This window comes from Hyperolius riggenbachi, chromosome 6, assembly GCF_040937935.1.
Source record: "Hyperolius riggenbachi isolate aHypRig1 chromosome 6, aHypRig1.pri, whole genome shotgun sequence".
Lineage (NCBI taxonomy): Eukaryota > Metazoa > Chordata > Amphibia > Anura > Hyperoliidae > Hyperolius > Hyperolius riggenbachi.
This window is the reverse complement of record NC_090651.1, coordinates 120,892,318-120,904,833: the sequence shown is the minus strand read 5'-3', so window position 1 is coordinate 120,904,833 and position 12,516 is coordinate 120,892,318.

Here is a 12,516-nt window from a genome sequence, read left to right as displayed (position 1 = left end):
CCAGTAATTCAGTAAGGAGTTCTTTGGGCAAGACTCCCTAACACTGCTACTGCCTACTGAGTGCGCTCTAGTGGCTGCCTCGCAAGCGCTTTGAGTCCGACAGGAGAAAGGCGCTATACAAATACTGCCATTATTATTATTATTATTACCTGAACTGGGGGCACTTGTCACTACCTGAACTGGGGGGCACCTGTCACTTCCTGAGCTGGGGGGCTCCTGTCACTACCTAAACTGGGGGGCTCCTGGCACTACATAAACTATCCAGGCCAGCCAGCCAGCCAAGCATCACCATCAGCCAACCAGCCAAGAATCACTGTCAAAAAGGCCACAGCATCACCACCAGTAAGGCCAACATTTACTTCAACCAGCCAAGCACAGCCCAGCATCACCACCAGCCCGGCCACAGCATCACCGCAAGGCCTTTCAGCCCACACATCTTGAATTTGTCTTGTTGGGGGCCTCATGATTGCTGAATTTGTCTTTTTGTGGGTCTCATGATTTGTTGGGGGCCTCAAGATTGCAGAATGTGTCTTGTTGGGGGCCTCATGATTGTTGAATTTGTCTTGTTGGGGGCCTCATGATTGCTGAATTTGTCTTTGGGGGCCTCTTGATTGCTGAATTTGTCTTGTTGGGGGCCTCATGATTGCTGAATTTGTCTTTTTTGGGGCCTCATTATTTGTTGGGGGCCTCAAGATTGCAGAATGTGTATTGTTGGGGGCCTCATGATTTGTTGGGGGCCTCCTGATTGCTGAATTTGTCTTGTTGGGGACCTCATGATTGCTGAATTTGTCTTGTTGGGGGCCTCTCGATCGCTGAATTTGTCTTGTTGGGGGCCTCATGATTACTGAATTTGTTTTGTTGGGGGGTCACATGATTGCAAATAGAGAGACTATGGGAAAAGCTGACTCATCGTCATATGAGAAAATAGCATTAAACCTACTTTTTTAGCTTTTTAAAACAGAAAATAAAACTGGGAGGTTCTAAAAAAATGAATTCATTTTTCAGGAGTAGGATGGATGAAATTGTTTATCTTCACAGTTTATTTTCAACTTGGATTTTCCATAATGTTCATGCATGAGTTAAAACATGTGTATTTAGTTTAAATTGCTGTTGCCACATTGCGATAGATAAGTGACTTTTGGGTTGCAGTTTGGGCACCCGGCCTACAAAAGGTTCGCCACCACTGTCCTAATCTAATGTCCCACATTGCTCAGTTCATGTAAAATTTTCTCCATCCCATGACCACACCCACATTCTGGTCCATGGCCACACCCATTTTTCGGCGTGCCGCACACCTTAACCCTCATATTTTTCGGTGCGCCACACAACTTCTCTGAGATCTTCGGCGCGATGTGCCACTTCTTCCTCGCCTTTTTGCCCCCCCTGGAAAATTTTCTGCGGATGCCCAAGCATGCGGTTTAACATTAAGGGTACCCGGAAAAGTACCTTATTACGAAATTATGGACAGAGGACTAGGGTTTACAATGCTTAGGAGAACTCATGGAGAAGCATGTGATTACTTTGATTGGCTGATAGATTTGTAATGTTCTGCTTCCTTGTTTAATTCATAATCATAACCAGCGATTTAGAGCTCTACAAATCTATCAGCTAATCAAAATGTTCACATGCTTCTCCATGAGTTCTCCTAAGCATTACGATATTGCTGGCAGCGCTCAAAAAAGAGTAGTGTGTATATCTGTAAGTGATGCATTAACTACCTAACGACTGCATCACGCCAATGGGCGTGACTGCGGTAGCAGCCCAGGACCGCCTAACGCCAATTGGCATCAAGTCCTGGGGCCAGCTAATGCAGGAGATCAAGGGCAGGCTGCATGCATATCTCCTGCTTCGTAGCGTCTCCCAGCATCTTTTTACTTAGTACAGCGATGCGATCCATGGCAGTGCTGTACTGGGGACAGTCGTGTGACACAGCTGTCCCCCAGGGCACAAGAGAGCGATCAGCTGTCACGATCAGATGTCATAGGCTTAAGCCTATGACAGCCGATCGCTATGATTGGCTTGTGGGGGGTGGGAGGGAGGCAGAGGGAGGCATAGGGGAAAAAATATGTATATTGAATAGAAAACAAATACAATAAATATTAAAAAAAAACAACTGCAGGGCGGTCAGACCCCACCAACAGAAAGCTCTGTTGGGGTGAGAAAAGGGGGGTCGGAAAAACACTAGTGTGCTGTGTTGTGCAGCTCTGCAGCTTGGCCTTAAAGCTGCAGTGGCCTATTTTGAAAAAAATAGCCTTTATGGGGGTTTAGCACTGTGGTCCTCAAGTGGTTAAAAATATAACAAAAAGGGGAGATCCTACCTTCAATAAGTAAGTCTCTCATTTTAGAGAGTTCGAAAAAGTATTTTTATTGTGCACTTGTAGACAATGCATTTCATGGCCTAAGCCGCTTCCTCAAGTTAATTATTGGGCCTTCCGGGGTACAAATAAGAAGCAAGGGTTATATAATGAGGGTGGTTTATGGTGCTATATGGACACCTTGTTAATAAGGAGGCAACCAAACAGCTACCTCTACTCAAATAAGTAAGCTACAAAGGTTTAACATTGAATTCAAACATCCAGATAGGGTTTATAATGTTTTATTTTTTTTAGGTTCTTGCTATTGTATTGGTCTGAACTCAACTGTTAATTTATCATGGCCCACTATTGTTTATAATATACACTAAGCAAAATATTGAAAGATAATTTTACCATTCTTCTATTGTATTTATTTTTTTTTATATTAGGAGAACATGAGGCAAACGCGTAAATGTATTCCATAATAACGCTATCTTAAATTCTTGTTTAATATACCAAGTGATATGAAAGACAATATAAAAGGGTTCCTATTGTTATTCATGAATAGATGAGTGTATTTATGAACGGATGAGTGCAAGGAAGAGAGAAGCTATGAGAAGTCAATGAGGTCCGAGCAAAAAGTAAGTCACCCTTGACTGATTAGTATTTCACTAAACCCAATCAAAGTTCAACCCTGTTTCCAAAAATGTTTTGAAGCTGTGTAGAATACAAACAAAAAACAATAATGTACACATGAATTTAATTGAAAGTAGAATAAATATAATATCGCAAATGTTGAAACTGAGAAATATTTTGTTTTTGAAAAATGTGTATGTTTTAAATTTGATGCCAGCAACGTGTTACAATACTGTCTGGACAAGGGTATTTTTTACCACTGTGTTGCATCACACCTTCATTCAACAACATTCTGTAAACAATTGGAAATGGGGAAGCCCACCTGCTGTAGTTTTGAAAGTGGAACCTTGAGCCATTTTTGGTTAGTTTTGATGTTAGCTGTTCGACAGTTCAAGTTTTCTTTTTTTGGGTGTTATTTCTAATTTCATAATGTACCAAATGTTGTTAGGAGTGTAGTGCTGATGGTTGAATTCAGGACCACATGGCCGGATCCTGAGCACATGCATTAAGCACCGTTTCAACATGAAACAGCAGCCTTGGGGATGTTTTATGTAACTCCGACACTTCCTCCCTAAGAGGAAGTTTCAGAGTTAAATTAAATGCACCCTGCCCTGGTGTTCGATGCTGAAATGGTGTTTAATGTGTGTGTTCTGGTTCCAATTCCAAACCCTGAGGTCCCAGATTTAAACACCAACACTAGTGACAAGTTTAGGCTGCAGTAAGGCTGGTTTAGGGTACTGACTTTTTTAAAATGATTCAGTACTGTTACAAAACATGGGAAATGTTGTATGTCATTCTGTGTGTGAATAGATGTTGTTTAGATGGCAGCACATAATGCTCTAAAACCTGTACAAGGATTCCAGAGCCCATGGAGTTATCTTCAGTCTGTTTTTAATGCAATGCTGCCTGAAAGATGATAGACCAAGACCATAACCAACTTATACTGGATTTGACCTTTCTCTTCATTTCCTAATGATATTATGTACTGTACAAAGATAAAACAGCCAAATGATGTGCAGTATTGCATTTATGAATGTTTCTCATTTCAGATTATTCATCTGTTGCACTATTTGCTGATGCTATATTTCACAAAATGGTGTACTGCTCCCCATCTTTACCTCTGATTTACTCACCCTCTCTGGGTTTTTTTTTATACCCAATAATATTTCCAGTGATCCTTTTAGAAGGAAGATGTTGCAGCAGTATTTTGTTATACCAATTTTTTGAAATGTGTTACTGCTGTCAAATTCAAAATGAAAAAAATGTGTTTTTATTATTGTAATAATAATAATAATAATAATAATAATAATAATAGCAATGCTATTATATTGATCAGTTTTGCTTAAATTAGTCAGAGAACAATTATGTACCTTGTTCTAATTAAGAAAATAGAAACACATCTCTACCAACACTAGTACAGCATGCGCTGTTCTTATATAAATGAGTCTGTTGTATATTACTTTTCCATAACAGATGGAAGAGGGAATGGCTTGATATTTATGAAAATGATTTATTAATTAAATCATTTATTAATATGCTTGTGGGTAGTTTATGAATCAAGATGAGATGCTGAAGCTGTTCCAATGGCGTAGATGCAACTGTTCATTTTAAGCAAAGCAGTGTGCCATCTGCCACACCAGTGTGTATCACAAAAGTCAGCAAAGAAGTCTTGTAGGTCTGGCCAATCAAAGCCCTAATTAGCTCTACAAAGATCATTTCAATACACTATGTAATTGGCTCTTCTGTCATTGCAGCCAAGATAAAGAATGGAATTTGTTTTATCAACAAATTTGCAAAACCTGTGTGCAGACTTAAATTTCATAGTAAATAACGTATATGTCTGTTTCTTCTTCAGTTCATACTGTTTGCTTAATATTCATGTTGTTCGAAGCTGCTACTTAAAACATTAAATTATGATTCATGGTTTATGTTTTTTAAATTACACTACAATACAACAAGGAAGAATTTAAAGATATATGAATATATTAAATGAAACTTTCTGACCAAACACAACGGTCCGTAATTTTTACCAGTAATCTTCAAAGTTCTGTGGTCTCTGCATCACATTAATCCAGAGATGCTAAGGATGTGCCTCGATACATTATTTAGCCGTAAAAGCACTTTCCTTTAATATAGAATAAATACCAAAATATATTTAAGGAAAGTACTTTTTTTTTTGCAATGATTATTAACTTATTTTCACTTGCAAGGTAAGAAAAATAAATAAAAAAAATACAATTTTACCAGAAATGTTTGGGAAATTAGTTTTGTGGTACGTATAGTGTTTTCAGCAAAGCAAGAATTTTTGTGAAAACATTCTTTAATTTTTCCATAAAGTATATTTTTTAAAATGTTTACTTTTATGCAGAAGTTGCTCATTTCCTATTAACACGAGCCATTCCAAGTGACTTTGTAGGTTGTTATTATTATTAATGATTTATTACAGATTTGCACATTCCATGGCGCAGGTTTTTGGGAACACTTAGGGCGATTTACTGCAAACATTTAATAACTATCCACTTATATCAGGTAACATATAATGTAGTCTGTACTATTTTTGTGAATTTAGTACTTATCAACTTCAGAATGGGAAGAAGGTGGGAGAGAAATAAATAGGAGTTTGGAATTGTTTATTTAGGCTAAAGCATGAGCAGGTGTGATAGTATAGGAACTGTTAGATAGGGATGTGTTGTCGTTTTGTTGTATCTTAATTCTATTGTGCTTTTTTATCTGACTTGTATGTAATCCGTTTTTTTTTAATCTATTTTTTTATTTTTTTGTTAGCCATTAATTTTACTGTGAACTAAAGCCTGTATATCTTTCTACACTTATGTGTGCACATTGTTACACATCTTACAGCTTACAGTTCAATTTTCACTTCTACACAGTGGCGTAGCTAAGGAGCTGTGGGCCCCAATGCAAGTTTTACAATGGGGGCCCCCCAAGCACTCTATAAATAACAATTGATATGATGCACCAAAACCTGCCAATGGCAACTACAGTGTCAGAGGTGCAAGATTGGGGTGGAAAACCGTTTGTTAATGATTACCACTATTTTAAGTATCCATAGAAGTGATTATTATGAGCACAGGACCAACAGAGAGCTAATACTGCAGTTGAGGGAGGGCCCTATGGGGCCCCTCTGGCCCAAGGGCCCCGATGCGGTCGCAACCTCTGCAACCCCATATTGCTACACCCTGCTTCTACATTTAAATTAAAATGTGCATGTGATAATGCTTATTAGTAAACAAAAATTAAAATCTGAATTTTTGCATAATCACAACGTGTTACTTTATCAAGACTGCTTATAGGCTTAATCTCTTGAGGACTGCAGGGCTAAACACCCCTAGTGACCAGGCCATTTTTAGAAAAATTGGCCACTGCAGCTTTAAGGCAAAGCTGCAGGGCCGCACAGTACAGCACACAAGTGATCCCCCCCTTTTCTCCCCACCAACAGAGCTCTCTGTTGGTGGGGTCTGATCGCTCCCCCATGTTTGTTTGTTTTTTTATCAATATTTATATCCGTGTTTTTTTTACAAAAACCCCTGTTTCTTTAAATGTATTCCCTCCCTCCCCACAACCAGCCAATTACTGCGATTGGCTGTCATAGGCTTCTGCCTATGAGAGCCGATCACTCTCTTGTCCCCCAGGGGGACAGCCGTGTGACACGGCTGTCCCTAGTACAGCGCTGCTGCCGATCGCAGCGCTGTACATAGAAATAGACAGCGATCACGCAATCCAATAGCCGCTCGGAGACTGAAGAGGGGGCGGAGCTCTGCCCTCCGCGCATGAGATGCGCGCGCAGCGTGCGTGCGATCTCATGCAGATTACAGCCACAGGACTTTACGCCAATCGGCGTTAAGCGGTCCTGGGGCTGACACCGCGGCCACGCCCATCGGCGTGACGCGGGCGGCAAGAGGTTAATATATTCAAAAGTATTGCAGCTGATATAATAATAGTTAACTTATAGAGAATGACTGGTCTTGGAGATGTTGTACTTCAAAATATATAGCAAGAAGTTTTGAATCCAGATGATACCATTTATTGGCTAACTTAGAAGAAAAGCAGTAAGCTGTCGGCTATGAAGCCTTCGTCAGACTGATTCCTGTATATCCTTCTAAGTTAGCCAATAAATGGTATTATCCTGATTCAATACTTCCTGCTTTTACTGATGACTAACACGGTGCAACACTCTACTGCTTCAAAATATATAAAAAGCTATTTCCCATTAGTGGAAGCTAGGGGTTGTGGTACCATACCCAGCTTAGTACCATCTGAGTTATTATGCATGGTGATAATTCCATTGGGTTGCATATACAGTAGCCAAATAGAGGTTAGTCCTCCACTTCTGGGCTGGCTTAACTGAGTGTTAGCTGCCCAACTCAAGGGTCTGTGTGATATAGCGCTAAGCATAGAATTAAAAAAAAATATTATGCGATATAGAAAATGATAAATGATAAAATTTCATAAAATCATAAATCATAAAATGCCATCATCATAAAATCCTATTAATTAACATAAGCAGCAAAAGCTAGTTTCAATAATAACAGTTTATACCATAAAAGAAGGTGTAAAAATGTAAAAAAAAAAACGTATTATAATAAATGTATATTACCATACTGTTTGTTGCTGCAGGTGGTGGGTTCAGACCAGGCGCTTACTAGCACTCAGCATCAGCATAAGCAATACAAAGCTCTACAATATTCTTGTTTCTCTATGGTGTCCACTTAAAAAGGTTTCCCGTCAGGTCTCTCTTGGTGACAGATGCTTTAAGAATTACACCACGTAGAGACAAAGAGATCCAGCAATCACCGGTATAAACGCAGTGCATTTATTCCATCTACATAAACAACAATGTTCACTTCAACGGAGGGACGACATGCAGGGTTTGCGTGATGTCACGCGGTGGGCAGGAAAGCAGTGCGAAAAATAGTATCGGCTCTGCTGGGAGTGAGTAGATCCACCGGGCGAATCGCTCGCAGGTTGATGGGGGGGGGGGTTGCCATACACATGCCTGATGATCAACTGCGGCAGTCAATACCAGCCATCTCACACTACAGGAAAAGACTGCTACACTTTGCAATTATCTTTTTTTATCCCATGCCACGTGTTTAGTGCTAGTGCAATTGCACAATTAGATTGCATTGAATCAGTAGACGCAGCATTCTGAAATTTACATTATCCCAATGGTGGCATTAAGTTCATTTATTCGGAAAATCAGATTGGAACACATGCAGTGAAAAAAAGTCCCTTAGTAAACGCTGCTTATCTTCCCACATGCTCAGTTTTTAGATTTTTATTTCTTCTTACAACTACTTTAATGCTGAAATATGCTATAATGCCACATTTATTCTGTTATGCATGTTGTTACGCGTTTATTCTTTTTTTCATTTCACTTTTTGTGTTCATGCTTTTTAAGTATTTGCACTTAAAAACAAATATAATAGAAAGTATTCCTTTTACTGGTTCAGTTATAAATGAGAAAAATAAACACGCACACATGAGACTTCAAAACTATTTATGTCATCATACTTGAAGAAGAAACCTAAGTAGTTCTGAAAGCTTGCAATTCCCTCCAAGTGTTCAAATGTAATTTCAATTATATGTTGCTCTAATAAAAGGTATCATACAATCTCCTCCATCTCCCTGCACTTTCATTTAACTCATGTCAATAAATGTGCCAGCCTCACTCCACTTTTGTTATTTTTTTGCCCGCAAAAAGTATTTTCTTGCTGTGTTGGCTAAAAACTATATTTTCTGCAAAAAATGTTAGCAAACTTGTATTCTGGTAGAGAGGCTTTCTGCTTATTTCTCTAAAAGCCCTCAAAGAGGTGCAGCAATAAGTTTACTTCTTGTGTTTTATCTCTAGCACAAATCCAGAAAATGTGTGAGATCTCAGCCCTTATTGCAGCTAAGAAAATGACCTATCCTTGAATTATGGTCATACAATAGCACTTTTCTTTCATTTACTTTTTATTTTTCTGTTTATGTCCAAGTCCTTGATTCAGAGTCCCCGTTGTTCTCAGCAATGGAAAAATTCCATTGCCATATCCCTTCTTTATCTCTACATTCCTAACTTTAAAAATCAGTATTTAAGTTATACTGGAAGCAATTTAAGGAACATTGTATAATGCATAACTATGGGATGAATAGTAGGACATTTCTTTGTCTAACAATGAATAAAATATGCAGGCCACTACCTGTACAATAGTCTTCCTGATATTGAATGAATGGGATGTCCGTTATAACCATATGATGTTTGGTGATTGTAAAATAGTTTTAAGATGTATCAAGTGTTGTAGACATTTGAGCGCTTGCCACCAACTTGCCTTAGACCTCAGTGCCCGCTAGCTTTGCTACTTTTGTGGTATGGTATCAGATAAAGAACAGTACATTAGCTTCTCCTGTACATACTTATAACCTTTCCACATCAATTCATCTGCCTACATGGTGACAAGTGTAAATAGAGATTTCCATTCTTACCTGAGAGACCAAATGAAAATGGATGGCTTAATAATAAAAGGAAAGAACCCTCTATTATACTCAATGGCATGCTCGTTTCCCACCATTTCCAACACCAGTCTTTCCTATTGGCCAGTTGGACTAGTATTGTCCCTAACTTTTCTTTCCAGTCCTGCAGCCTCCAGGGCCATGTTGTAGTGTACTAAAGCATGTAGTGTGCTAATCAGAGAGTGCGTCCTCTACCTTTGGCCTTGGTTCTGCAGCCTCTGAGAGCAGTGTCTCTTATAGACTAGAGTTGGGCCGAACCTCCGATTTTAGGTTCGCGAACCGGGTTCGCGAACTTTCGCGGAAGGTTCGGTTCGCGTTAAAGTTCGCGAACCGCAATAGACTTCAATGGGGATGCGAACTTTGAAAAAAAAAAAAAATTATGCTGGCCACAAAAGTGATGGAAAAGATGTTTCAAGGGGTCTAACACCTGGAGGGGGGCATGGCGGAGTGGGATACACGCCAAAAGTCACCGGGAAAAATCTGGATTTGACGCAAAGCAGCGTTTTAAGGGCAGAAATCACATTGAATGCTAAATGACAGGCCTAAAGTGCTTTAAAACATCTTGCATGTGTATACATCAATCAGGGAGTGTAATTAAGGTACTGCTTCACACTGACACACCAAACTCCACTGAACAGAACAGGTATGCAGTGGCGGGTTCACTGAACAGAACAGGTATGCAGTGGCGGGTCCACTGAACAGGTATACAGTGGCGGGTCCACTGAACAGAACAGGTATGCAGTGGCGGGTTCACTAAACAGGTATACAGTGGCGGGTCCACTGAACAGAACAGGTATGCAGTGGTGGGTTCACAGAACAGGTATGCAGTGGCAGGATCAATGAACAGGTATGCAGTGGCAGGATCAATGAACAGGTATGCAGTGGCAGGATCAATGAACAGGTATGCAGTGGCAGGATCAATGAACAGGTATGCAGTGGCAGGATCAATGAACAGGTATGCAGTGGCAGGATCAATGAACAGGTATGCAGTGGCAGGATCAATGAACAGGTATGCAGTGGCAGGATCACTGAACAGGTATGCAGTGGCAGGATCAATGAACAGGTATGCAGTGGCAGGATCAATGAACAGGTATGCAGTGGCAGGATCAATGAACAGGTATGCAGTGGCAGGATCAATGAACAGGTATGCAGCCAGGGACAAGCTAAGGCTAACTAATCTTTCCCTATGAGAGACTGCAGTAGCTCGCCCTACTCTAACTAATGCAGGCACACGAGTGGCCACGGCCGCCGCTGCCTGCCTATATAAGGGGGGTGGGGCTCCAGGGGCTAGTGTAGCCTAATTGGCTACACTGGGCCTGCTGACTGTGATGTAGAGGGTCAAAGTTGACCCTCAGTGCATTATGGGGCGAACCGCAATGGGGCGAACTTTTCCGCAATAAAGTTCGCGTGCGGTACCCGCACGCGAACCACCTAGGTTCGCGCGAACCAGGTTCGCCGGCGAACCGTTCGGCCCAACTCTATTATAGACATAGACATATAGAATAAACGCAGACAGTACTGTACAGTGGAGCTCTTTTTTCCTTTCCCCTCCCCAGGAAGAGGCTCCACTGTGAACTCTGCATTCAGTAAGCTATTATGGGCACCAGGGCTCCAGAATGTGATTTTTTTTGGGGGGGGTGGGGGGGGATATAGTATAGAATTTAATAGAATAATCATTTTTTTTTACCTAAAAAAACCTTGGTTTATATTCAGGTATATTTGATACCCTCTACAGCCTTTGTCTAAGCTGCAATGAAGTCTGTGAAGGTTCAGTCTTCAGATATGGAGTTAATATATATTATTATCAGAGTATCCACAAACTAAAATCCTATCTTTGGATAAATAGGATCTCCGCTATAAGCAAACAGCCTCACTGCTTCCTTTTTCATTGCCGAAGTCCTTGCTGTGGATGTATTGTAAACAATGTGTGTATTGGTTTATTTCAGCCAGTGTTGAGTTTAGTATCTCACACTGAAATGCATATAGGAGATGATCCATTTACAGGTGAATTGGTAAAGTGAGTAAAGTATGATCTCACTACTGTAAGGGATAGCGGAGATGCCGCCGCGACAGGGAGCGGCATGGCGGCTATCTCCGCGTCTCAGCCGGCGGTTGCCACAGCGCGGGTACATGATGGCATTGTGCCTGGGACTGTGGTGAATGAGGGGGAGGCCGCCACAGCGCTGAGCGGCATGGCGGCTGTCCCTGCGTCTCAGCCAGCGGCCTTCGCCGCATTGTTACATGATGGAACTTTGCCTGGTCCCTCAGTCGCACATAGACTGAGGTCTACGCGCGTGCGCGCGCACAGACAGGATCTTTATGCAAGCAGAAGGGGAGTCAGCTGATCAGCCGGTCAGCTGACTCCAACACTGATCCTGATTGGCTGAGTGACTGGGGCGGTGCTAAGGAGCGCTCCCAGTATATATAGAACATGCCTGTCAGTTGTTCCTAGTCTGCTGTTGCATATGCTACATGTTAGCACTCAGACCCATAGTCAAATCCGAAAGTGTGCTAGAACCAACAGGAGCTGGGGATCCACACTTAGCCAGATTCTGTTGATAGCTTAAAGTGCTAATTGAATTGTATTATTTGTTATGACCTTCTGCTAGCCTTGACTACTCTTCTATCTTGTGATTCTGTGCCTTTGCCTATCTGATCCAGTTGCTGACTTAGCTTATCCCTCACTCTGATTCTGTCTTCTACCTTTGTACCGTATCTGTAACGATCGGTGTCAGCACACAGAGAGAATCTGATTATTGGCGATCTGCAGTATCACCAAGAATACAGATATATAACCGATAATTGGCGAGCTGCAGAATCACCGATAATACGGATATATCGCTAACCTCTGGACACCCAGCAAAAGGAACACAATAAATACAGTATTATCACAAAAGTGTGGAAATATCCACCTCACGGCAATTCCTCAGAGGTGTGGTTACCTCTGAATGGGAACCCCGTGAGTGAGATCCTCTAACCAGGCAGAGTGAGGAATCTTGACCCCTAGCAGTAATCGTCTGCTTAGGGCAGGCGTCTCGGAGAGGCAAGCCTCAGAGATAACCCTCCAGTGGGAGAC